This window comes from Rhinolophus hipposideros (assembly GCF_964194185.1).
Source record: "Rhinolophus hipposideros genome assembly, chromosome: 1".
NCBI lineage: Eukaryota > Metazoa > Chordata > Mammalia > Chiroptera > Rhinolophidae > Rhinolophus > Rhinolophus hipposideros.
Genome location: NC_138047.1, coordinates 15,902,489 through 15,930,395, shown reverse-complemented (window position 1 = coordinate 15,930,395; position 27,907 = coordinate 15,902,489).

Here is a 27,907-nt window from a genome sequence, read left to right as displayed (position 1 = left end):
CTGCTAAGCTTCCCAACAACCCTCTCTGCTCAAATAAAAGCAGACTGGACTAGGAGGAGCCTGGCTCCAACCCCAGTGCCATCATTAACTGGCTGTGTGACCTGCAGCGAGCTACTTACCTTCATTTGCCTCTTATCTCCCCTGTAAAATAAAGAGGTTAACATTGGATCTATTGTCTAGATGGAAAAGTATATGAAATCAATTATGTCTTAAATGTATAAAATGCCCTTCAAATTAATAAGAAAAAATATAACTCCCAGTAGATAAAGAAGTAGCTAAAAAGGCTAATCACAAAAGAAGTAATAATGGCCAATAAACATTAAAAGATGATCATTAATTTGTAAATTGGTGCAGCCTCTATGGAAAACAGTATGGAAGTTCCTCAAAAAATTAAAACTAGAACTCCCATATGACCCAGCAATTCTACTTCTGGGTATTTATCCGGAAAAATCTAAAACACTAATTCAAAAAGACAAATGTACCCTTATGTTCATTGCAGCATTGTTTACAATAGCCAAGATATGGAAGCAACCTAAGTATCCATCAGTAGACGAATGGATAAAGAAAATTTGGTACATATTTGCGAGGGACTATTACTTAGCCATAAAAAAGAATGAAATCTTGCCATTTTCCACAACATGGATGGACAGAGAGGGTACTATGCTAACTGACATAAGTCAGACAGAGAAAGACAAATATCATGTGATCCCACTTACATGTGGAATCTAAAGAACAAAACAAAAAAACAAACAAACAAAATAGAAACAGACTCATAGACACAGGGAACAAACTGATGGTTGCCAGATGGGAGGGTGGTTGGTGGGTTGGATAAAAAGGGGGAAGGGATTATGACAGACAAATTGGCAGTTATAAAAACAGTCATGGGGATGTAAAGTACAGTTTAAGAAATACAGTCAATAATATTGTAATAACTGTATGGTGTCAGATGGGTACTAGATTTATCGGGGGGATCACTTCAAAAGTTATATAAATGTCTAATCACTGTGTTGTACACCAACTAATTTAATATTGTATATCAATTGTTATTGAAAATTTTTTTTAATTTTTTAAGACAATCATTAATAAATTATGGAGTGGAAAAAAAACACAATAATGAGATACCATTCTTCATCCAACACATTGGTAAAATTCAAAAGATTGTATTAGCAAGAGTGTGGAAGATGGGTATTCTCATACATACCAAGTAGAAAGGTAGATTGGTAATGCCTTTTAAGGGGGAATTTGGTAATATTCAACAAAATACTAAATATGCAAAATCTCCCAAACAAATATTCTCACATATGACGAAAATATATACATATAAAGATGTTCAGTGCAGCACTGTTTACTTAAATGTCCATTAATTGGGAGATGGTTAAATAACTTATGAACACCTATTTTAAGTTACCATTAAAAAGAATTAATTAGTCTTTTTATTTGTTCTGACATAGAATATATTATGAAACTAGAACAGCACCACAGGAGCCACTCACTAAATATTTGCTGAATAAATAAATACATATATCCTTTCACAGCATTTTTACATATTTTATCTCATCTACTTCTTATGACAACCCTACTATAATGAGCCAAGGAGATATCATGGTCCCCAGTGTAAGGATGAGGAAATTAAAGTTCGTGGTGGTTATGACTTGCCCAAGATCATAAACCTAAGGTTTTATGGAGCCAAAAACACAACCAGACCCATCAGTCAGCACTCTTTGGTGACTGATACCTACTCTGTCTGTAAGGAGGCCAACCTGTGAGCCAATCAGGAGTGCCAAGTTTGTAGGCAGCTGGAGTGGGTCACTCAGTTACTGTTTGCTGACCCGGACACAGTGATTCCTCTTTTACCAGCAAAGCTTCCATGAGGTGAGGCTTGGCTCTCTAGACCTCTCTTCGGGCCCACTGGGCATCTAACAGGTCTGAAAGGAGCTCATTCAACAACCGGTCGTTATGGAAACACTACCCCGCCCCTTGCCTCTGGAAAGAAAGAAGAGGGAAGGGAAAGAGGAGCATTTGTGAAGTGCCTGCTATGAGCCAGGCACGATGAACAGGAAAAGCTCATCTGAGCCTTCCTTTACAAATCACCCAAAGAAAAAGACACTGTGCATTGTCGTAGTCCAGGAAATGCCTGCATCACTGCTTAATCTAGGTCAGCCATAGCTGCAAAGACGGTCAAGTTCACGTGGAGCTCACCCTGGTCATCCCTCTCACGAGTGCACGTGTCAGAGAGCACAAGTCTGGTGACCGTGTGGCCATCGAGCCACAGTCGTGCAGTGCCCCCGCCAGCAAAAGGTACTCACCTGATCATGTCAGGAATATGCATGTCAGACACCCGAGAAAAAATTGAACTGGACAACTTGTGAAACACAAACATTTGCCCCAGATAAGCTCCAGAACAGCCAACTTATTCAGAAATTTCAGACGCTATGCTCTCACTAAAACAGAGTCTTTCACTTTTATTCATCCTACTCTTGCATTATCAGAAAACGGTGCTGAGTTTGGGAATTGTTACCTTGGAACTTTCATCTTAATTACAGTTGCTCTTAGTTACTGTTGCTTAGTAACAAACACATTTGAAATAGATTTGTTGACTTATTATGAGATATTCTGAAAAGACCTTAGAGTGAATTCACTGATGGAAAAATAGCAATGGGCTGGTAAAGTAGAAATATTTTAACTGACAAACTACTCGCAAAATTAAGGTTTTACCAGATTCCAAAGATCTTACTGAATGTCTACAGTACATTCATATATTTTATGCTATTTTATTACTGATCTATTATTTTTGAACCACTTCAGATGCAATTATCTGATTGAAAAACTACGAAAGCTCTGTGAGACAGGCCTTAGACTTTGGTCAAAGTAGCACTGGACACAGAAAAGCAATGGCTTCTGGATTTCCACAGGCCCAAAATATCCTCCACGGCAGAGTTTTGAACACTGCTTCTCTTCAAGATTTCAGGAAGTAGCTGAGGCTTCTGGTGCATTTTCAAGCCAGAAGAAAAAAGGAAGGGATGCTTTCCCTTGATCTTTCCAAGAATATTTCTTTAGCACCTATTAATAAAGTCTGTGATAAACGTAGAAATGGAGATTCATTTTAGGACTACATGCTACACTCATCTTCCCCGAAGCAAAACCCCAACTCTACATACCATCCTTACTGAGCGCATGACCATTTCCTGCCTCTTGACAAGACCTTGCGGTCCACCTCAGAAGCTTCTTCACCTGCTCTGCTTTGCTCTTACCATCTCAAAAGAGATCTTCATTAGCTGATGTACCTCCTATTCATTGGATCTTTCTGGTATTTTCCTGTGACCATGCTTTCTGGTATTTTCCTGTGACCATGCTTTCTGGTATTTTCCTGTGACCATTCAGTCTCCTTTCCTCCTTTTTTGAAAAAAAATCTCCAAAGAGGAGTCTCCACTCACTGGCTTTTCTTTCTCACATCCCACTCAATCCTCAAACCACAGCCGTCTGACTTTACCTCATGATTTCCTTTTCTAGTCACCATTTCTGTTAATTCTAGAAGGACTTCAGAGAAGAGTAGTACAATTTTCAGAAATGTATTTTTCTGATGTTTGTCTTTGTATTTGCTAAAATACTGCTAGATGTTAAACCCCGCTTCCCCCAGTGCCCTGCTTCATGTAGCTCTGGTGTCGACTATTATTTTAAGTTCATAACCTACTGATCTGCTAGTCTGCTGGAAGACATCCCACACTGCCAAACTTTGTTTCCTAATCGGACAATATCCCACCTCTGCTCCAAAAACTACCTTGGCACTCCATGGCCTCCAGCAGTTTTCCTTCTCAGTTTTCTCTACCACTTAAGTCCACCCCACACTAACCCATCAGCCCGGGGACTGCTTCAGATTTACCACATTCCAAGCTCACACTCCGATGATGAGGAGGATTAGCTTCCACTAAAAGAAGGAAGAACATCCACTAGGTGGGCCACCTGCCCAGGACGTTCTATCTGGTTTCCCAGAACATGTCAGGTTGCCTCACCTGACAACCTGAGTTTACCTCACTCATTCACTTTGGCTGCCTGGGCCCATAGGCATTTGAACTTGAGGCCTTGGGTCTAAATTTTTGTATTGGTCTTCCTGTAGCCACCCAAACTCCATTCATTCATGGATTCCTTCATGGAACAAAAATTTATCCAGCACAAAAATTCATCCATGTGCCAGGCATTGTTTGTAGGCAGTGATGACATAATAACAAAAAAAAATAATGAAATTCTTCCCAATCTCATGAAATTCGTAGAATAAAGAATTATTCAAATACAGTAAATATAAAATAAGTGCTATGAGGAGAAAAAACTATATACGGCTATAACGTGACAGTAGAGAGAACCAGCCACATCAGGGAAGGGATCCTGTTGAGAGCTGAGAGCTGAGGAGGAAAAGGCATCAGCTAGGCTAAGTTATGGGGTAGAGGGGTCGGCGTGAGGAAGGTGGTACTCCAGAAAGAGGAACATGTGCAAAGGTCCTGTTCCTTCTCAAATTCTTTACCCAGGATACTCACTGTTACGGAGCCTCCCTTCTAAGTTATGTTTCTTTTCTAACATGTCATATTTGACTTCCAAACTAAACAAAGACTCCCATTGCAAAATCAGAGCAATCACTGTTTTTGAAAGACTTAGGCTGCAACAACAGGGCCTAGGTTTTAATACATATACTTACAAAAATATTTTTCTATATTTCAATAGCCTAGTTTATTCGCAGCTTGCATCTTTTTTAAACTAAGGATTTATAGCTTAGTACTGTAAGCATTCACTTCCCAGCAACTTTCTGACAAATTCCACTCAGAACAGCTGCTACCATAAAATTTAATTTGCCACTTCCCAAAAAAGTCACTTCGATGTAAAATAACTTTGCCTTCCTGCTTATATTTTACTACTAATTAAAACTGAAATGATGGACTAAAAGTCCCCCCATTTGGCTCCATGCACAGATCTGCACACTACAGGATGTGGGGAAAAGCACGAAATCATGAGAGCTGGGGAGCATGCAACGTGTCTCCAAACATTTGCACTGCCAAGAATCGAAACTGGTGGGGATGTTTGGCAAATATAAAAATGAAATGTGAAAACTTCAGAACAATTATCTGTGTAAATCCATTTCCATGTTTCAAAAGTTCAAAAGACAGAGTCATTATGTGCTCCTAATTAAGCCTTATAGTAACCATTGTTTGTACACCTTTTGTATGAAAATCACAACCGAAGCCAACAGATTGGCAAATCACCTTATGGCATTTATTATTAGCCCGCAAAATGAAAACTTTCTTCAGATGTTTTCCTAGGTGCCTTAATTGTACAAGAGAATTAATAGAAGTGGAACCACGCCAACCTCTGGCTGCAGAACAAGGTTCCGTTGTCAAAACTCATTCACGCCAAGGTGGTACTCTACGTTCAAGAGAGGTGACGGGAATGTTTCTTCAGCCAAGCCAACGAAAATTAATGACCACCAGTCAGAAATATACGGGCTGTTAGGGCAATGCCCTCGGCCCTGATCATCACGGAAGGGCAGGACAGGGAAGATGGAACAAGGGAGGGCAAGGAAAGGAATGAGGTCATGTGTCGGGAAATCCACAGGGATCAATGATTCTACAGGATTGTTCCAACACAATCAGGAAATAAAAGTTCTCTTTTTGTACATAAAACAACTTGTGCAATGTATCCACCCTTTTTAAGTCAAAAGTAGTACTTAGTCACTGATGACAGGACCCCCTGTGCCCTTATGTCCTAGCAACTTCCGGGGGGATAAAATTTACTCAAGAATTGGGCCACATGAGAATGCTGCTTCAGTTTTATGATAAAATACACTCTTACTTATAGTAAAGATGATATCAACACACCCAAGATGTTGACTGCCCCTTTGGCATACACACACACACACACACACACACACACACACACTTTTTTGGGGGGAGGCTATTAGTACATTATTTTAACATCCAGAGAGAGCCTGCTAAAAACCTATGACACCTCTCTGCTCAACATCCCCCAGCAGCCCCCCCACACACACACACTGAGAGTCACTCCCACTCCACAGCCCCTATAAGGGTTTATAGGCCCGTCAGGACCTCCCAGCCCCACCACTCCCACCATCCTTACCCAACCAACGCCCTTCCCTCCATTCGCGCCTTCCCTCCATTCGCTGGCTGCCACTCTCCTCTCCCTGTACCTGTACTCCTTGCAGGCTCCCTGATGGGCTTGCCTCTCCTATAAGCTCTAAGTTCCCTACATGCCCTTTCTATTCCATGAGGCACAGTCTCCACACGGCTCTCTCCCTCACCTGCCCCAAGTTTTGCTCAAAGATAAAGACTAGATTTCTCTGACCAACTTATTCTAAATTGCAAGACACACTTCAACCCCGCCCTCCTCACCCAACCCCCTGAAACTCCATCTCCCTTCCCAGCTTGATTTTTCTCTATAGTACTTATTGCTTTCTAATACATGAATTATCATTTAGTTTTATATGTTGTCTGTTTCTTCCCTAAAGAAACTTCCCTAAAATGGAAATTCCATGAGGGCGGGGATTTTCCTCTGCTTTGTTTACTGCTGTATTCCCAAGTACTTAGGACAGAGCCTGGTTCACAGATGTTCAATCAATGTTGATTAAATGAATGAAATCCACTACTGAATGAATAAATGAAGAAGTGACTGAATTCCCACCATCAAGAAATGGGACAGAGGGCCGACCCGGTGGCTCAGACGGTTGGAGCTCCGTGCTCCTAACTCCGAAGGCTGCCGGTTCGATTCCCACATGGGCCAGTGGGCTCTCAACCACAAGGTTGCCAGTTCAATTCCTCGAGTCCCACAAGGGATGGTGGGCAGCACCCCCTGCAACTAAGATTGAACATGGCACCTTGTGCTGAGCTGACGCTGAGGTACCAGATGGCTCAGTTGGTTGGAATGCGTCCTCTCTACCTCAAGGTTGCTGGTTCGACTCCTGCAAGGGATGGTGGGCTGCGTCCCCTGCAACTAGCAACGGCAACTGGACCTGGAGCTGAGCTGCGTCCTCCACAACTAAGATTGAAAGGACAACAACTTGAAGCTGAATGGCACCTTCCAAAACTAAGATTGAAAGGACAACAACTTGAAGCTGAACGGTACCCTCCACAACTAAGATTGAAAGGACAACAACTTGACTTGGAAAAAAGGCCTGGAAGTACACACTGTTCCCCAATAAAGTTCTGTTCCCCTTCCCCCAATAATTAAAAATTTAAAAAAAAAAGAAATGGGAGAGAGGAGGTGAGCCCTACTGGGCTGGATAGGAGTTCAGGCAGAGTCAAGCCCAATTTTACTTCCACCCCGAGTCAGTTTCCAAGGAGCCTGGGATTAAAAGACAGAACAAGCAAGGAGGGATTTCACTCGTGATCATGTTCTCTATTTGGCCATCTCTATCCCCAATGCCAAGCTTCTGGTTATGAACTAAGCTTCTGGTTCTGACTCCAGTGTAATATTTAAAATCTATTAGTCTCAAGAATGCCTTCGGCACCCAATAAGCATCTACCCAATGCCATTTCCCACTGCCACACAATGTCCCTGGGCCACTCCTCATGTCACAGGCCACAAGGACAGAGGTATCTACTGTCAACAAACATCCAACATTAATCCAGAACAGAAAAAGCCAAACAAGAAAAAGAAAAGCATATCATTTCATCCAAACATTTACCTAGTCTTGCCAAGCATAGATTAGGTACTATAATTGGTTCCAGGCACAAATGCCACTTTGAATTCAGGACACTCAAAACAGTAACTTAACGTCACATTTCGGTGAGAATACAGAGAGAGAGAGACACATCAAGTTCTAGTCCAGGAATCCAATGACCACAAATCTTTTCCTATATATTCTGCTAAAGTGAAAAGTGACTTTGAAAAAAAATGCTGTACCCATTTCCTTGTAGCAATCTGAATAATAGAATAACCCAACAGAAAAGCAACACCACCTTATATACTTAGAACTGAGGTTTTCTTCTTTTTAGTCTGAACCTCTCTTATCAGTCTTTGTGGATTTTCTCTGGCCTAGAATCTCAGATCTGCAGTCTGCTAGTCCCAAATCAGTTACCCCGCACTATGCACCTTCTAGCTCATAAATATGCAATAATAATGGGTCAGACACTTTACACACATTATCTCATGTAAACCTCTCAGGGGTAAATGCCGTTCTTATCCTTATTTTACAGATAAGGAAACTGAGCTTAGACAGATGAAGTGACTTTCCAATTGAATCCAGAGCTCACATTGAAAGGTCTGACTTCAAAGCTTGGGCTCTTAAAGACCAAACTATACACTAAGGTTTCAATGGCTGGTGTACTTACCCATGAACTTCTTGAAATAAAAGTATATACAGAAACAAAATGTAAGTCTTTACAGCATAAAAGTAAGATGCAGTCTTTACAGCATAAAAGTAAGATGCAGTGTTTATATTTGTTAGACGACACATAATGTAATGAGGTCGCATAAAATAAGATGAGCAAAATAGGGAAATCATAGTGAGCACAGACATGATATGCTTTTCAGAAATGTTTCACTTTCTTCAGTGTTTTTGAGAAATGTTTACTAAAAATTGACTTAATGATGAAGTTCAGCAGAGAACAATTTGCCTTATTAATACTATACAGAAAATAAATAATCTTTAAAGCAAACACTAAAGTCAAACTTACAAAGTAAGCCACAACATAAATGTGCTATAACATGAAATGTTCCTCTGTCTGTTGCACTCATGGGCCACCATGGCCTATATGTTTAGAAACTCACAATACGAAAACAGTAAGAAAAGAAAGCTGCACAAGTCTCAACATTTTTCAAAATGCTAAGGAGACAATATGGATGAGCATTTTCAACAACGTCATACAATAAATTTTCACAGCTAAGGATCTCTTTATATGTTCACCACGAGGAATTTTTATTATATTAAAATTTAAAGCTAACAGAATAAAAAGACTTTCCCTCTCACACTGTCCTTCAAAATCTAAATCTTACAGAAAATCTAAAATAGTTTCAAAACGCTTTCCATTTTGAAAAATATACATGAGTACTTTTGAAATCTTGAGTACCGTGCCTAAAGTTTAACACTTCAGCTTTAAAATTGACACTCAAAGCCCACTGCACGGCTAAGGCTCAAAGAATGGCTACATGTGAAAAGGAGACCAGGACGGGGGATGGATAGATCATTGCCCAGTTCTAGAAAGAAGGAAACAGACTGGGCAAGGAACACCTTGTAAAGCAGTGTCAGGTGGTCATTAATGTTCCCATTTTTAGGGAGCTGTGCCCTGTTCTTTATAACTACTCATTTTCTCCTTTTTTCTCACAATCAGTCCCTCCGCAGAGACTAAGCCCCGCTGCATGAGGACAGAGATACAGTGGGTCCCCGGCCACCCGCCTTTGTTGTCTCTCAAAAGCCAGATGGGTAACTGCACAACAGTCGCAGGTGGGGCCCAGAAATCCTATTTGGGAACAAAGGTTTTTAGAAAAGTTAAAAATGTCCATCGTACCACAATGCAGAAGTTCTCAAGTCATAAAAACAGAAAGGACCAGTAGAAACTACAAGGAAAACAAACTCTGGAGGCATTGATTGATTTGGGGGCAGAGGAATTATAGTCATATAATTGGGGAAAAGTAGCTTTGCCCTTTTTTTAAAAGCCCAAAGAGCTTTCCATTTGGCATCTTGTCAGTGGGGTTGTAAGTGCCATGCAAAACGCAGTCATGTATAAATCTACTAAGACTGATGAAAAATTAATTCAAAATAGAAGCATTCATGGGACTGGGGAGGCACTGAATGTTAAGATCTGATTATGAGAAGGTAGATAGAGAAGCGTGTTTGGAATTTGTTTACAAAGTCAGGGGTTGAGACTGGAGGTGGAATGCTGTTTTTTCAAAATACACATGAACTCAATGGGTGGATAAGATTTCTGTCTGATAATAAAGTTCACCTGGGAGAATAGGCTAACCAGGGAACATGTCTACTGAAAACAAACCAGGACCAACACAAGCCTTGTCACAGTAGCTCCCTGGGCTGTCTGTATGCTGTCTTTTCAGGAGCTCAATACTAATACATAAATATCAAGGTAACAAAAGTTAGTCTACTCAACTTCCTCTTAAAACACAATTAAAATTCTTCAGTGCTTAATAAAGTAATAAAAGAAGTTTTAAGAATGTGAAGTCATCCCTTAAAAAGCATATTGATGTGGCCGGCCCGGTGGCTCAGGCGGTTAGAGCTCCATGCTCCTAGCTCCAAAGGCTGCCGGTTCAATTCCCACAAGGGCCAGGGGCTCTCAAACACAATGTTGCCAGTTCAATTCCTCAAGTCCCGCAAGGGATGGTATGGTGGGCAGTGCCCCCTGCAACTAAGATTGAACATGGCACCTTGAGCTGAGCTGCTGCTGAGCTCCCGGATGGCTCAGTTGGTTGGAGTGCATCCTCTCAACAACAAGGTTGCCAGTTTCGACTCCCGCAAGGGATGGTGGGCTGTGCTCCCTGCAACTAGCAATGGCAACTGGACCTGGAGCTAAATTGTGCCCTCCACAACTAAGACTGAAAGGACAACAACTTGATTTGGAAAAAACTCCTGGAAGTACACACACTGTTCCCCAATAAAGTCCTGTACCCCTTTAAAAAAAAAGCATATTGATTCCAGCAATGTCTTCCTAGTCCTACTCAATTAATCCCTGAAGGTGTCTTATTATTTGAATATCCACAAACCTGGATATAAGTAAAAAATCTTTTCAAAACCGTTGTTATACAGCCTTGATTGATAGCCACAGGCTTTGTCTCTTAGACACTACCGTTAGAGTTATGGATCAAATATAATCTCATATCACTGAACACTAAAATTTGGCTAATGAGAAAGGAAACCAAACGTAGGAGGAAAAAAATAAATACCCACTAGCATTCATAATTTGTAAAGATCTTATTTCCACGCAGGGCAACATGATTTTATCTCTATTTTTTTCACTATTCCATCTTCAGCAATTGTGGATAGTTATGCTTAGTTTTGGACTCTTTGCAGAGTCAATGCAAGATGCAATATTTAGATACTTTTCATAATTATATTATGTTAGAGCTTTACAAAGATTGGTTGATTTGTTTGCATGTAAATGTTAGTAATTAGTTTAAAAAAAAGAACTAATTGATATAGTACACAATCATTACTCCCCTAAATAAGCTTTTATGTTGACAAGTAATTAATTATACTATATTCGTGGGATAGAAATCCAAACTAAATGCACATTAATTTCAAATTATATGTTCTTGAACTATTAAAATGATCATTTATTCTCTTAAAAAAAAAAGAATGTGAAGTCATCTGAGAAAGTTTCATGATAAAATTAATAATTAAATTCTGAAATTGAAAGGTAGATCCTAAGTTGTGGAAATATTATAAATCGCCACACCCAAGTCTTGCAGTTGAACTAGAAACTAGGATACAGTCATGAGGTTCCCCCCACCCCCTTCAAAATAAAGTGATAAGAACTGCGTCGTTTTCTATAAAATTTTAAACCATGTTTCTTCTGGCCTTTTCTATTTGAAAGTAAAATTCATTTCCCTATAAATATTTTAATACCATTCTCCTGTGAACAGGAACAATCCATCAGAGAACAATTTCATAATTGTTTCACAAGCTTACAGCGCATATAATTTCACATGGGTGGAAGAGAAGACGGTTATTACACTTTGAAAATAATAGTGAGGTCTTGAGAATATACTTGTCAAATGAAGAAGCAGATACTGTGGCCACCGTGTAATTCAAATACAGATTAAACTAACGGCCTGTGGGGGAGGGGAAGGAAGAATAGACTCACCATAAATTTCATTTATGAAAATTAACAGCATTGAATACCTCTTATAAAAAATTCGAAGTTCACTGTGTATATTTCCCTTCTCTATACCATCAAAAAATAAGGTCAGTTTTGCTCTGCTTGACTTTTATTAGTGAACCTATAATGGGCTGAATCCTGTCCCCTAAAAAAGGTATGTGAATTCCTAGCCTGTAGTACCTGAGAATGTAACCAACAGTCTGTGGAGACAGAGTCTTTACAGAGGAAATCAAGTTAAAGTGAGGTCATTAGGGTGGGCCCTAATCCGATGTGACTGCTGTCCTTATAAAAAGGGAGAGTTGGTCACAGAGAGACACACAGAGGGAAGATGATGTGAAGATATAGAGAGAATGTGGCCATCTACAAGCCAAGGAGAGAGGCCTGGAACAGATTTCTCCCTCGCAGCCCCCAGAAAAAAACCAAACCTGTGGACCCCTTGATTTCCAATGTCCAGCCTGCAGTACTGGGAGATAATACCTTTCTGTTGTTTAAGCCACCCAGTGTATGGTACTTTGTACAGCAGGCTGAGCAAACTAGTACGGAAGCTATGAGGACTTTTTATTTTAAAAAACATCTCTGTACTTATCCACAGGAGAATTTCGCCAGGAATTAATGTCAAATTTATTAGGCTGTAATTTCTACAATCTGTCTCTCTTCCCCTTTCTAAAATTTGGAATATTTTCCCATCTACAAAATTCTCAAAGCTCTCTTTTGCAGATAATTTCTCAAAGAGAACAGGCAATCGTGAGTGTAACTAATACTTAACACGGTGTGAACTCTGTGTCGACTACTTAAAGTATCTGATTTATTCCTTACAGTAATCAGAAGAGGTAGTGAGCGCTGTTATTGCCATCACTGAGACATAGCCTCCACATTTTGCAGATGACACTACATCGTCATTTTACAGATGAGGGAACTGAGGCACAGCGAGATGAAGCAACTACCCCAGCTGAGCACCTGAGTCCATTCTCTTAACTCTCCCACCACATCTCCTCCCACGGCTCCAAGGTTTCAGTCCCAGGATCACACAGATGGGGTGTTCTCAGGACCCTAAGATGTCATTCATCTGGACCTAGAGATCAAACTTCTTTTATTTCCATAAAGAATGGCTTGATGTCTTCTTACTATTGGTTCTCCGGACCTTTTAATTTCTTAATAATGCTCATGGATCTTTTCTAGTTTTAACTATCTTCCTCTCGGTTGAAGGAATTAAAGCTAAATAGAAATTTAATAACCCTACTTTTTTTCTTTGTCATCTTTTATTATCATAGCATCTCCCCCTAGCCATGGTTCATCTTTTTTCTGGTTTCTTTGTCTTTAGAATTTTTCACAAGCTGTGGCTCACATTGACCGTTAGCTTTCCTGATCCTATTCTTACTGTTTGTGCATTTTTGAATTCTCAGTTGGCCATGAAATGCCCCATGTCGCTTTGGAAATTGTCTTTTTTTTTTTCTTTTCTGTTTTTTTTTTTGGTTTTAAGAAGTATTCCCCCTTTTCTCTCACACTGAAATAATTAACACATTTTCAGTCAGAACTTTATCAAAGTCTTCTATCTCACTGAGGCACCTTTATTTTTATTCCTTCTCTAATTTATTCAGTAAATCTTTACTAATGGCCAACTGTGAGCCAAGGACTATACCAGTCACCAGGTATACAGGAGGAATCAAAATCACATGGCTCCTGCCTCATGACCTAGGGCTCCCTAAACATATACAACCCTTCTTGCTTCTCACCCACTCTTTTTTTATTATTTATTGGGGTGTGTCATGCGGGGCGGCCTGCGGGGTCTCTGCTCCCGCTCCCCACATAAGAAGGCAGGACATGATGAGGCCAAAAAGGAACTCCCACAGAGCCATAGGTAGGGGAGTCGTACCACTATGGTCTCACTGGCGGCATCCGCCTCTCTGCAATCCGCTCTTGCTAGCCCCCATTTGCTGCTAGTGTAGCCACAGCAGTTATATTAGTGGCCAATGGCTCACTGGTTACAGCTGACGGCCAACTAGCCACAGCTGATGGCCATCCAATCACAGCTGATGGCCATTTACTACCTGAGCCAGCACTTTTCTATGTGAGGCCAAGAGCCTGAAACTGCTTTCTGGGGTTCTGTCCCCACAGGGTGACACTGGTTAATAACATTATATAAGTTTCAAGTGTAGAATTCTATAGCACATCATCTGTGTATCACATTGTGTGCTCACCACCCAAAGTCTAGTCTCCTTCCATCACCACGTATTTGACCCCCTTTACCCTCTTCAACCTCCCCCCACATCCTCTTACCCTCTGGTAACAACCACTCTAATGTCTGTGTCTAAAAGTTTGCTTGTTAGTTTCATTTGTTTGTTTGTTGCTCTCTGCTTTATATTCCACATCCCTCTCCTGGATATCTACCTGCAAATTTTGAAAACATTTGTTCATAAAGATGTAGGTACCCCTATGTTCACTGCAGTATCATTCACTATAGCTAAGACATGGAAACAACCCAAATTCTAATGGATGACTGGATAAAGATGTTGTACATATAAACAATGGAATATTACTCGGCCATAAGAAAGGATGAAATACTGCCATCTGTGAAACATAAATAAATCTTGAGAGTAATAGGCTAAGCAAAATAAGTTTCATACACTCTTAATAGGCTTTCCAAAACTCTGGGGTTTATTCCTCCTTTCACTCTGATGAACTTCACGGTAAGAGACCACTTCTTCCGAAGTCCTCACAACTAATCAACAACCAACTCTTCCTTATTTTCCACATTAAGTCTGAAGCAGCTTGAAAACAGTGAAATCATAAACAAAAGCAAAGCAAAACACCCAACTGATGCCATCTTTTAAACTTTCAGTAGCTGTCTCGTCAAAGCCCCCCTTTACCACTGCATCCTGCCTCTGTACCAAAGTGTAAACACGCTGAGATTCTTCTGTTATGTTCCCATCTGGATAAGCCACCGCTGAGGTGGTGCCGCTTCTGTTTCTCCTTCATTTCATTTGCATCCAAATGTTCTCCATCATTTTTTTACCTTCACGTTTCCTTCTTTCTCTACATGGATCCACCTATTAGACATGTTCTTTTTTTCAGCATAGCAAGTCCCTCCACTGCCAGAATTCAGTTAGCAGCCTGGCCCCACCACACACTGGCAATATTTCTAGGTCTTATGAACCTTCTTTAGTGTCTGGGCTTTCGTATAGATGGGTGAGATCATAAACAATCCTGTTGGTCTCATCTGAGGATTATTTGATCTGCCCTCCATTCAGGTACTTCTCTTATGCTACCACCTGTTTTCGCCTACTAGGAAATTAATTTTTGAATCCTGAGAAGCAATCTCTCCTGACCCACCAGTATAAACCAGAGCAAGAGACCACAGTTAGGAGGCTTGCTATCAAAAAAAGAACGGCTATATCCCATTCCGAATAAATGTTCTTTTAAAATCAATCCACACGGGTTTATGCAATGTCTGTTATATACCCATCACTACATACAGAAAAAAACAATATGTTTTTCCTACAACGTCTGTCAAACTGCCACTATACAGGACACTTCCTAAGCAGCTGCTCCCATGTACAAATTATAGGTGCTTTCCTCACCATACAGCCCCTCAGGTACACATGACACAGGACACACACTAATAAACCAGCTTCCTGATTCCCGACCAATTAAGCTTGATGTTATATAACAACCATTAAAAAAAAAAAAATAGAGCCAAACCCTCTAAACAGGATTTTCCTTCTTCAGCAGTCTCTGAGAAAAAACTGTTCTAATATGGTGTTTCTATTCCTGAAAGGAATAATCCTTAATTATTATGTGCCTAAAGCATCTAGAGATTTTTAAACAGAATTCCACTCAGTGTTAAGAAAATCAGAGTCTACGTCAAGGCCACAGAAAAAAAGACGCGGGGCTGGAGACAGAAGTGGGCCAGGAGAGAAGCACAGGCTCTGCTGAGTTGTTTTTGAAGTTCTGGAAATCTGGGGGGAAAGACAAGAACACTGAGTCACCCAAGAAAATTAAGTTCTTCCATGAGAAAATGTGAAGACTTTTCATTAATGTATTTTGTTTCAGGAAATAAATAAATCATACTTATTTCCAGGAAAAAAATACATGGCGATGCAAGTGAATGTGCACATGGCCTGATGTCTTAAACACAGGATTCACTGTGAAAAACACTGTGGGAACAAATTGATTTTTTACAAAATCTCTTTGTAGACCACACTATTTTTGTCATCCTTTGTTCAGTGGCATGTCAGGGGCCAATAATCAGTATTTCACCTAGACAGATGAAACGTTCATGTGTGTCCTCAGTCCAAGCATGGCCGGCTCCAGCTGGGATTCCACACAGGTCCTCATGGAAAGAGAAGTCTGCTCCTTCTTGCTGAGTCAGCTCTCAGTTAGGGATACCTGAGGCAGAACTGTATTGCTCAAACAGCCCAAGGAGCTCGCTGTGCCCCGAGCAAAGCTCGTTGGGACATGCCAACGAGGGGACATTTACGGAGCACACCGGGGATGCTAGAATACACACGGGCAATTGGGACCATTCCTGCCCTCAAAAATGTAATTTGCTACTAGGAAAGACTTGCTTCTTTATAAAAACCAAATCTAGAGAGTTATATCCAGGGGCCTTCCACAGCATGTCCTCCCACCCACCCACCTCCTGTGAGTAGGCAGCGAACTGTTGCTACATCTTAGCCAACTTCTATTGATCGACCAAATAGATATGGTGGGTTTTAGATCATCATTCTTGTCATAATGGGATCGAAGGATCCTATGTCAATAGTTCAAATAGTACATCTGACGAAGACAGCAAGCAGCACACTGGCTGTATACTAATGAATTTGATTAGCTTTTGTCCCTGGTTCTTAAGACATATTCTAAATAATTGGAATTTCCCAAGTAATTGGAAATATCATTGCCATTCATGAGCCCTTTGGTCCATACTTGAGTTATGCTAACAAGATGGCTCAGGATGGGGCTGGACGCTCTGGAAATCATGGGAGTAGAGGGTTGGGGCTTTGGGTTGGGTGATATCCATGGATTTTATCCAGGGAGGAAACAATGGGAGATGGGTGGAGCTTTAACAATCACATGGCCAATGAGTCATCACGCCTGGGTATTGAAATCCCAATAAAAACTCTGGATGCCAAAGCTCGGTAGAGATTCCTGGTTGGGAAACACATGGATGTATTGAGAGAGACACATCCTGATTCCAAGGAGCCAGGGCAGGGAAACTCCATGTCCATGACCTTCCCATACCTCACTCTATGTGTCTTCTCACTTGGCTGGTCCTGATTTGCATCCTTTATGATAAAACAATAATCTTAAGTATAGCACTTTCCTGACATCGGTGAGTTATTCTAGCTAATTATCAAATCTGGAGGGTGGTGGGAACCCAAAATTTGTAGCCAGTTGGTCAGAAGTGTGGTTTGGCCTGGGAACTAGCATCTGAAGTGAGGGCTGTCTTGTTGGAGAAAACACCTTAACTGGTGGAGTTGACTCTAATTCTGAGTGGTTACCACTAGAATACCATTGCAGCTTGGCAACCCCCATTCTCAATTCCTTAAACATATGCCAGAAATAATCCCTTTAAGAAGCAAATCTCTTGCAGCTGACTGGACCTCCCTGCCCCCAACCCACCTCCAACCCGTCTGAGAACTTCCATGGTCCAATCTCAGCAAGAAACTGCCTCAAACAGGTAGAGAAACACAACCATAGCACAAGGCAGGCTTTCTGATAAGTGACATAAAAGGTATAAAGGTATAAAAAGCACAATGAGCACACAAAGAGAAAGTTCAGTAATTGAGAGATTCAGAATGGCTTCACAAAGGTTGTCACAGCTGTGTGCCTTAAAAATGAAAGTAACTTTAAAAGAGGGGAGGGCAGGAAGGCATATGAACAGCACAAGTAAAGGGTCAAATAACTGTCAACTTTAAGAAAAACAAGACTCATATTTAATTTTTATTAACTCCTTACTATGTGCCTGTGCTCAATTTATTTGGATATTCCAATGAATCCTTAATCCTGTGAAGCAGTCTATTATTATGCCTATTTGGTAGGTGAGGATACAGAGACTTAGGTTAAGAAACTTGAAGGCAGCAGGGGTAGAAGAACCGTGTGGCTGAAGAGGACAAGTGTAAATGGAAGTGGGTAGAGAAAGGTATATTGTGAATGGCCCCAGGTGTCTGTCAGAAACCTTTTTTATTTTTTCTGTAGGCAACGGGAAACCATCAGAGGTGTCTGTACAAGGGAGTAATATGACCAGAACTGTGGTTTCAAAAGACAACTGGTGGCAGGAAAAGCATTCAAAAAGAGAAATACCAGAACAGAGAGACCAGTTTGGGGACAGTGGTCAGATCACGGGCCATATGTAAGAGAGTCTGAACAAGGGCACAGCCAGAGGGAATGAATACGTGGGAATGGTGTGCAGTGAAGGGAGGCGCAGAAGATGACAGAGATTCATGAGGCTCTAGAGCCTGGGTGGATGGTGGGAAGAGAAGCCAGGAGAGGACGGCACAGACATCCAAACACCATCAGTAGACGTCTGGGTGTCGCTATGTCTTTCTGTACTGATGTGTGTGTTTACTGCGCTGGGTTTTTTGGTATTTTTGGTGGTGGTGGTGTTTTGTGGTTTTTTTTTTTCCACTGTGCTGTTCTTGATGCCTCTGCCTGAATTTGGTGAAGTTCCCGCTCTTGATCAATTAACAGGTAATGAAGTCACATTTAAAGACCAAATGTAACACAAGCAGGCGACTGTCGAACTCCACACCCCAGATCTCTGGCCACCCCATTTCTCCACACTCTCGGTGGCTGACTTGCACTTGCCTTTGATGGATAATGAGCATTGGGGGAGCTAATCAAGGATTGTTGTCTAAATGTGTTTTTGGACTGCTGAGCTGACCACCCATCTACTTATTGATTTAATGCTATTCCAAAGCACACACATCACACTAGTTTTCTTCTAGCTCCTCCTAGGATTCAGTGGGAAACGGTCAACCCAGAGTGTGGAAGAGTAAATGAGAGTTGGACCCACAGCAACTCCCTCAAGAACTCCACTAAAACGCACAGAGGACTGGAGCTAAAGTTCATACTGGGTCTCCAGTGCTGGATTTCCCAGTCCTTGCTGTTCAAACCTAGTCCTCACAAATTCCTGTGTGCTCCATACCTAGATTTGCCAGCAGAGGCTGCAGAACTGTTTTAGCCAGAAGCAGACCTTTGAATCAATTGATAATCATTTTCCTAAGTCCTTGAAATGTTCTGGGTACTCAGCTCAGAAATATTATTCTGCATCGCACTTCTCACACTGCTAAAAGCTTAGGTCTTGCTAATAAACCTAACTATAAGAGAACAGAGAAAAGAAATTGGACTTCCTGTTCCTCTAGAGACAGAGCTTTGAGGGGGTGTCGCACTTTGGAGGATGAGGGTGTCAGGTATGGGTATGTCTGCTTCTCTCTCATGCCTGACATTCCCAGGAATCACCATCCTTTGTAAAGCACTCATCTGAAAACGTTTAAAGAAGACATACCGAAATGCACTCTTACACAAGCCCCTGACACATAATCAATACCATTTAAGTGCACACATCTATATCTCGTATTAGCCTTGCATTTCACCGTGATGCACGAGCTATTTGCTGAGCTTCACCTCCAAGTCTTTTCTAATCTGACATCATTCCATAATAAAAACGTCATCATAAAGCGAGGGAAACTACACACTGAAAGCACCTTTTGTGAACATTTTCCAATGTGGCAGAACTCAGTCCGTGATTGGTAAATATGGTCTTCTACCATGATTTCAAAAGATAGTAAAATTCATTAGTTATCATGAAGGGTTCAGTAAGGTAGCTGAGAATCAGATCATTGTGAATATACACTGGAACCTTTCCATTTTGTTCAAATTAAGTATCTTCTCTCACTTTCAATCATCCAATTCTAACCTTAAAAAAAAAACTAAAATAAAAAACCTGTCATCATCCTCCCATACCAGGTCTATGTCAAGGAACAAAAGATCTAATTTTTTCTGTGTGGTATGTAACTAAAAAGTCAAGCCAGGCATATTATAATTGATGCTAAGTAGAACTCCCACACATCACAATATCCTTCCATAGAAATTAAGTGTTACTTTTAACACTGTGACCTGTTCTCTCTTTAAGGGGGAAAAAATGAGGCAACAACTTTCAACTTATAAATAAGGGAGGGGACTAACATTTGGGTACCTAGGAAGGTGTCATTCGATGTGCTAAATAAGGCTTACAAATATTTCCCCCATCTAATTTCTATAAAGTTTCTGTTAGGTAGAAATTATTATCTCATGTTACAGATTATAGTTAAACAGAAAAAAAAACATGAGTACCAATAAGGAATCTTTTAGAAAGATATCATATTTTAAAACGGATCCTGAACGCAGAGAGGAAATTCTACCATGTTCATTATGGATTGGCAAAGGTGAGCCTCTCCCATCAGCAGGGAGACTTTACCCAGGGTATTCAGACATTCTGGCTCCTCAAAACCTACTCTCACACCGGCTCCTCTATACCATCCAGCTTCTGCCTGCTTCCCCAGAAGACATTAGGATGGGCCACATCCTGAACCACGGGATAAGGCAGGAACTACTCTCTGAGATGTAGCATCTCCTGAGCACTAAGTGCCAGGCTCTGGGGACACAAGGGCGAGCCAGACATGTCCCTCAGAGCCACCCCAAGTGAGAAGGGGGTACAGACAGATAAGCACATGGTTCCCAGTTAGGCCTGTGACCTATATCTAGGTTTGCCAGGAGAGGCTACAGAACTGTTTTAGTCAAATGCAAACCTTTGGAATCAATAATAATCCTTTTCCTAAGTCCTTGAAATGTTCTGGGTTCTCAGCTCATAAATACACTTCTCACACTGCTAAAAGCTTAGGTCTTATTAATAACTCTAACCCATCTTACAGATGAAAAAACTGAGGCTTGGCGATCAAGAGACTTGTTCAATAGGATGATGAGGGCTCTGATGGCTGAGCTGAGTCCTCAATGATGACTGAGTGTGGGATAGGGTGTGCTTGGCACAGACAGAGTGTGGAACGAACTGATCGCACACAGCACTGCATGTACCGCAACTTGCAATGCTCTCTGATATGTAGGGCATTAAGAAGATGGAACCTAACAAATGTTTCAAGTTTTTTTGACCACCACCTCCAGTAAAAATGTTTTTTACATCATGATCCAGAACATACTTTACACATATGACTGGAAGAAAAACAAGTTTTTCAATAGTCTTTTCACTACTCAAATGCACTGATATTTCTTCTCTCTCTCTCTCATGCTCTGATACAACCCTCTAATGGGTGGCAACCTACCGTATGAAAAACATTTGTATAAACCTTTTAATAGGTGTGACGATCATTTCTTTGATGTACTTCCTCTTCTTGCTTCTACACTCATTTTCCTCCTTCACCCCTCAAAAAAGTACCACTGCAAAGAAAGATGCTGATCAAGGAGCCTGAAGAACAACTCCAGTTGTGGTTCCTGCCACATAACCATGAGCAAGTTACTTAACACCTCTGTGTCTCAGTTTACCCCTCTGTAAAATGGAGAGACTTATAATAGTGCCTCACTCATAGGATTGTTAAGGATCAAAATAAATGAAAACATTTAAAGCACTAAGAAGAGTGTCACACGCAATAAGTGCTCAAGTAATATTAGCTCTTATTTTCATAGTTTTCAAGTCCCTTTAAACAGTATAAAATTTCATATTATTTCTTTTTTAGTATGTGAAATTCTACACTTAAATACTTCCTTCACCAACAGAGTTTTGTCTTTGGTAATTATTTTTGCACCAACCGAATAACTTTTCTTTTTCTTTCTCTTTCTTTCCTTTTAAAATAAATTTTTAGAAAACACCAACAATTGGAGGGGAAGTACCACTGAGGACACAACAGCATTACTGTTTACTAAAGGTCTGGTAAGTCCAGAAATGGGCTGAATCCTTGACACACACTGTCCTATTAACCTTCACACAGCACTCCCTGTGAGTTAGGCAGCGCAATTCCCATTTTACAGATGAAGAAACTGAAGCTTAGTGATCAAGAGACTTCCTCCGTAGGGCATGGAGGAACCAGGATTCAAATCCAGTTCTGTGTTGCTTCAAAACTCCGATTACACCATAGGGCCTTTCGTGAGAAGTTCTTAGGTAATCAAAGCTGGCACCAAAGCAAGAATTTCATCATTCCCCTGGAGATAACTCGAGTCCTTGGAGTGGTACAGAACCAGGTTTGGGAGGCCTAAACAGAGCTAAGGGAAAAAAACTCTCAGGTTTAAATTTAATGTCCTTCCATGTCCTCTGAGTACCCCTTAGTAAAGGCACTACCAGGGAGTGACCAACAGAGAAATGGTAAATGAGAGTTAGTGGAGTGCTGGCCTAGACAATCACCCTCAAGATAGGCTGACTGAATAGCACTGACCATTCTGGGTGGCTCATAATGAAAGCACCCAGCTCAGCATCTTCCGGGCTGCCCATAGTCAATAAATATTCACAAGACAGAATGCTAACACAGGAGGAGCAGAAGTAAACACGATGCACAGCTCCCACTGTTTTATTTTTCAAGTCTTTCAAAATTATGTTAAGTCAAACTACTTGGTGAGAGGGAGTCTTATTTGGAAGGATGACTAAACATATTTAGCACAGATATTTGCGTTCCTTCAGCCCCATAAGTAAAGATACATTTGACACAGATACAAGGTGTATTAAATGTGGGCAGGTCAGGACAAATTTTCAGCCCCCCAAAAGTTTCCACAAAAGTGATGCTTTGAAAAAAATCACTGACAAGGTCCTGCTAATCAATTGCATCATTAACTGGTCCCTCTCCTGACCTAAAATAACTTGACCTTTGGTGACAGTACATTAACTGGCCAGTCTTTAGCATTGCTATTTCTAACTGGTAACATTTCTCAGAAAATTTTAAGAACTGATGCATTTTTTCACAAACACACAATAAATGCAACCTTGACTTTTACACATGATAAATTAAATAATGTATTTGACAAATGGCCTTGGGGTTTATATTCATTATGTGGCTCATTAGGTAGCAAAGCGTTTATAGTTGAACTTGGCATATAAATTCACATACAAATGTGAGCTATGCTTTTTTTGTCTAATCATCTAATGTTATTTTCTCAGCACCTCTTGGAAATACAAATATTGCAGTCCTCTTTTCTTTGCAAGTTGCATGATGAAAAAAAAATCCTGAATATGTTAAAGAATCCATTGCCTGCTTATGAAACATAAAGGCTTATGAAAACATGGCACATACTCAAGTAGACCAGTTTGTTTTTAAATATTTTAATAGTGTGCACTGCTGCAGTGGGAACTAAAAGTGTATTATGCCCAGTGTGTACTATACTTTGATCATCCTATCAAAAGATCAAAATTTAAATATTATGTAAATTATATTTTATACATGTTCTCCTTTGCACCAAATCAAACGGCAAACTTGTTTCTTCTCTAAACACATGAGAATATAAACAAGCAGCGAATTTAAACTGAAGAAAATACTAGTTCATTCCATTTATAAAAATGCCCTCAGGTATCAATTAAAATAAAAAGCCTTTTTGTCTTCTTAACATAATCCTAAATGTCTATGTTAATGCTTTCCAATTTTTAAGCATATTCTTAATATTTATTTTAAAGGATCTTAAGTTAATTATGTATGTTATTTTCACAAGGAATGCTATGTAAGTCCTCTTCCTGAAAACGTTGAGAGGCTTTATAAGTCAATAGAAATGACATCAGAAATTAAAGAACTAATATTCAATATCCAACAATCAAGAAAAGTTGTCATTTCCATAACAACTAAATTTAAAGTATGAACTTTGACTAGATCCTGGTTTTAAGAAGAAAAACAGCTATAAAAAAACATTCTTAGTGATTGGAGAAATGTGACATAAACAGAATATTAGATGTTATAAAATTTGTGTTAATTTTCTCAGGTATGATAATAGCTCTGTGGTTCTTTAAGAAATTATCCTTATTCTTAGTGCATACATGACATAATTTTTAGGGATGAAATATCTTGATGTATGAAACTAACTTGATGCATAAAACTGACAAATGTTCCAATAACAATAAAAGTACTTGTACATATACATAGATAAAAATACGAAGCATATATGGCAACATGTTCATAATAGTTGAATCTCAGTGGAGGGTATACATATATTCGTTGTATTATTCTTTCAACCATTTTGTGTATATCACAAAATTTTCACAATAAAAATTTACAGGGAGAAGAAGAAATAGTCATTTTCACTTAAATGTAGATGTATATTGATGCCTGGACCAAACTATGTACAGAAAAAATATTGTTACATGGACATAGAATGTTTCATTTTCCAGTAGCAGTATGCTTCAGAGAATCAATTTTTCACCACTGCCCCAGAGAAATTACGGGAATCCTTCTGGCCAAGACCACAGGGAACAGCCTATTGACACACACACACCCTGAATTAGGGCAGAGGAATCAGCATCCCTAGAGGGTAAATCCACTCTGACCAACGAGCTTGCATGGCAACCTGTGCCCTTGGAAGAATAAGGGTTGAGACAGGGGCCTTGTAGACAAGAACCTTCACAGCAGACAGAACCTGCAACTTTGCCAGGTTCTGTTTTCTAGAGATAGTATATGACATGAAGTTAAAGCTAAATTAAACAAATGTAAACGATCAACTCTAGTCATTCACTCACTAACAATGGAGTCTTCTTCTGGTGGACTACCAGGTTCAATATTAAGCAAAAAATCTGAGATGCTACCCCAAAATTCAAATTAAACCAAAGAACAAAGTTCTGGGATGATATGAGAAAATTTAGAGAGAATCTCTGCAAGCATTCGATTTACAGATAACTGAAGTACTGAAAATAAGACTCAGACTTTTGAAACAATACAGCAGGATGTTTCCTATCTACAAAAAGAGGCTTTTTGTTTTAAGGTTCAAATAGCAAAGCTTCTGGACACCAGTTCACTAGTAAGTCAGTGCAAACCAACCATCCATGACTTGTTGCAGAATCTGTTATTCTTTTTAATTGAACCGAACTGAAACTAAGCAGTAAGCACTGAATTTTCAAGAGGCCCAATGCAAAGATTCAGCTTCAGTTGTACCTCTTTGTTCTGTCCTTTGATTTTTATGTTTTCATTATATTAATATTATATTATATCATGTCATATCATATTTATAATTGTACTCTCCACTTTTCTTTCTTTCCTGTCTTTCCCCTTTCCCTCCCATCCCTCCAGGTTTACTAGGGCCACTCAAAGGCATTATTATCACCAGATTAAACTCTAGGCTGCGGAGCTATAAAGAATCCTGGTGTGGCCCATAAAGCCTGATCAAATCCGGCCAAGACTGGAATACTTACAAGAAGAATGGTTCACTTTCCTTTAACCAAAGAACCATTATCCTGTTTATGGGTTGTCGGGGCCCTTTCCCTTCTAGTTTCTGATGCCTGCCTTTGATCTTTAACCAATCATTCATACTTCTCTTTAAGAGAAGCAGGACAGCATGACACTGAAATCTCATTTGTTTCATGTTATCCCAGTAAAAGGCATGGTATAGGATGGTGGAAAACATCAATAAGTTTGGGGGCTATCTGTGGACTTCACTTATCCAAGAAAGTCCTGAATTCTGTTCAATGTCCTCATTTTCTGATTTTTCTTAAGTTTCTGGTCTATCTGTAAAGTGCTAAGCTAAGACCAGAAGGAAACACAAAAAGATTTTTTTTTAAGTTCTTCACCAGAGAGATATGAGCATTTACTGTCTATGAAAACACTCCCATGAGCAAAGAATGAATTAACCACGGGCCCTCCACCTCCAGGAGACCTGAATGAACCTGCTTCAAAAACTCTAGGGAGAATGTATCCCTATCAATATTCCAGCCAAAAGGCTAGGCAGTGCCTCTGCCTCCTTCAAGCCCATAGGCCCCACAGAGAACTGGAAAGAAGGTTCACCATTCAGGGCCAAGGGCCAACAGTTGAAAACAGTCTGGGAGGATGCTCACAGGAGTGAAGAAATACTTGCTCCTGGGAAGCAAGGTAGCCATTTGGAAGCACCGGCCAATGTTTAACCATTTGCAGCCTCTAAGAGTGATCTGAGCTTATTCTCTCCATGCCTCAATTTCTTTATCTGTTAAATGGGGATAATAACAGTCCTCCCCACTAAGTTGTGGATCTGTAAAGGTTAAATTAGTCAGTATGTACAAAGAACTTAGAACAGGACAGAGCACATGGTAAGCACTGTATAAATGCTAGCTAATTGCTATTATTTTAGGCTAAAAGATACCTACAGAAAAATACCCAAGAAAGCTTACCTTCCTTAATCCCCAGCAACAGACCAGCCAGAAATACCTATGTCTCAATTTTTTGGTTACCTATTTAAGTGGTAGGATCTCTGGAGCGGTCTCAGCTAAGAACAAGTGAGTGAGACTCCTTTCCAGAACAGCTAGGTTCAGATACACAATTGCAGTATCATATGATTAAAAATGGAAATTTAAAAAAAAAATGGAAATTGACATGTGATTAAAATGGAAATCTACCTGACATGCACTTCAGAGCCCACACATTAACAGCATACAAGTTCTGCAGCTTCTAAAAGAAGTCTCCAACTCTGCCAACACTGAACTTCAAAAACTAATGTTCTAGTTAAAGACACACAAATAACCTTCCATAGTAGAAAGACATGAATGCAATGGACTTCAACCAAGTATATGACCCCAGAGTAAGTGGCATAAACAGGTAATTGGCCCCTGCCACACGTGAGAGACAAAGTGAGCTCAGAAGAGGTAGCTCCGCTCACTTTTATGCACTGATGCTATGCCACACCTGGCATAGCATGTTGACAATACTTACGCATTACAATAGGGCTTCTTTTCATAGCCTTTGTAGTTGTTCATGTTGAGAGCCATCTTGCAGACTTCACAATGGAAACATCCTTTATGCCAATACTGAAAAAAAAAAAATATTTAAAATTTTAGCACCATGCCAGTTTTTTCAAGGATCGTAGAGAAAGGAGATATTTTTAGTGCATCATAGTCCCACCCTGTGTTTGAAAATACTACAACAAAATGACTGAAGGTAACAGGGGATGGGTTTGCCTTCTTCCAGTTAAGTAAATAAAGCAGGCAGCTATTAAAATTGACTTTTAGATGAATCCCCACCACAACGTACAGACTCAGAGAGAAGATCTGCCAAGGCTCTGTCCATATTGCACTTGTCTGAGCAGCTCAGCATGGAATTCTGAGCTTGGTTGATGGAGAAATGGAACCTGTGAAGTGGCTTCAAAATGAAAAGGACTGTAGTTCAAAGTGCCTAAACACCGTGTTTGTTGGATCTGGATAAATAAGTGTCCACTGGAAATCAGGCAACCCGCGGTGGCAGGCGGAGTACTATGTAAGTACCCTTGCCGACCCCAACTCCCGCCCCCTCCCAGTGCAGCTTCCACTACAAGGCGGGGAAGGTGGCCCCTGTCCCGGATGACTGTCGGGATGACGGCGTGCTGGTATGAGGCATCTGTGTCACCACAAGCAGATTTCACGGGGACCGCCTCCGGCTGATTTCAATTGTCAGGCACTCGGGATAGCGCCGGGGTCTGTGTCTCAGGCTGTTCAATTCCATCCACGCCTGGGAAGGGCCGGGAGCCGGGCTGCGGGGGCCGGGCTAAAGCCACTTCCTCTGGAATTCCCCAACCGAGTGGATCAGCCCCCGTGGGTCCTGCCCGGGCTCTCGGGGGAGACTATCCTTAGCACTGCGGCAGCGGCCGCCCCTGACATGTTAATTACTATTTGCTTCTCCACCTCGCCGCCAGCCCGGGAGGTGCTGGGGCGGGGGAGCAGTGGGGACACGGGCGGATCCTCGGGGTGACGGGTGAGGGGTGCGGGGTGCTGAGCGGCAGGGTGGAGGTGGGAGGGGGCGCGGCTCGCGGATCCGTCCCCGGGTGCCGGCCTGGGCTCCCGGGCCCCGGGCGGCGCTCCACCGTGCACGCTCCGCAGCCGCTCGGCCAGGCAGGCGCAGCCCCGCACCCCGGCCGTCCGCACCCCGTCTGAAGCCTGCGGTGGTTCCCACAGCACGGGCGCCAAGCGC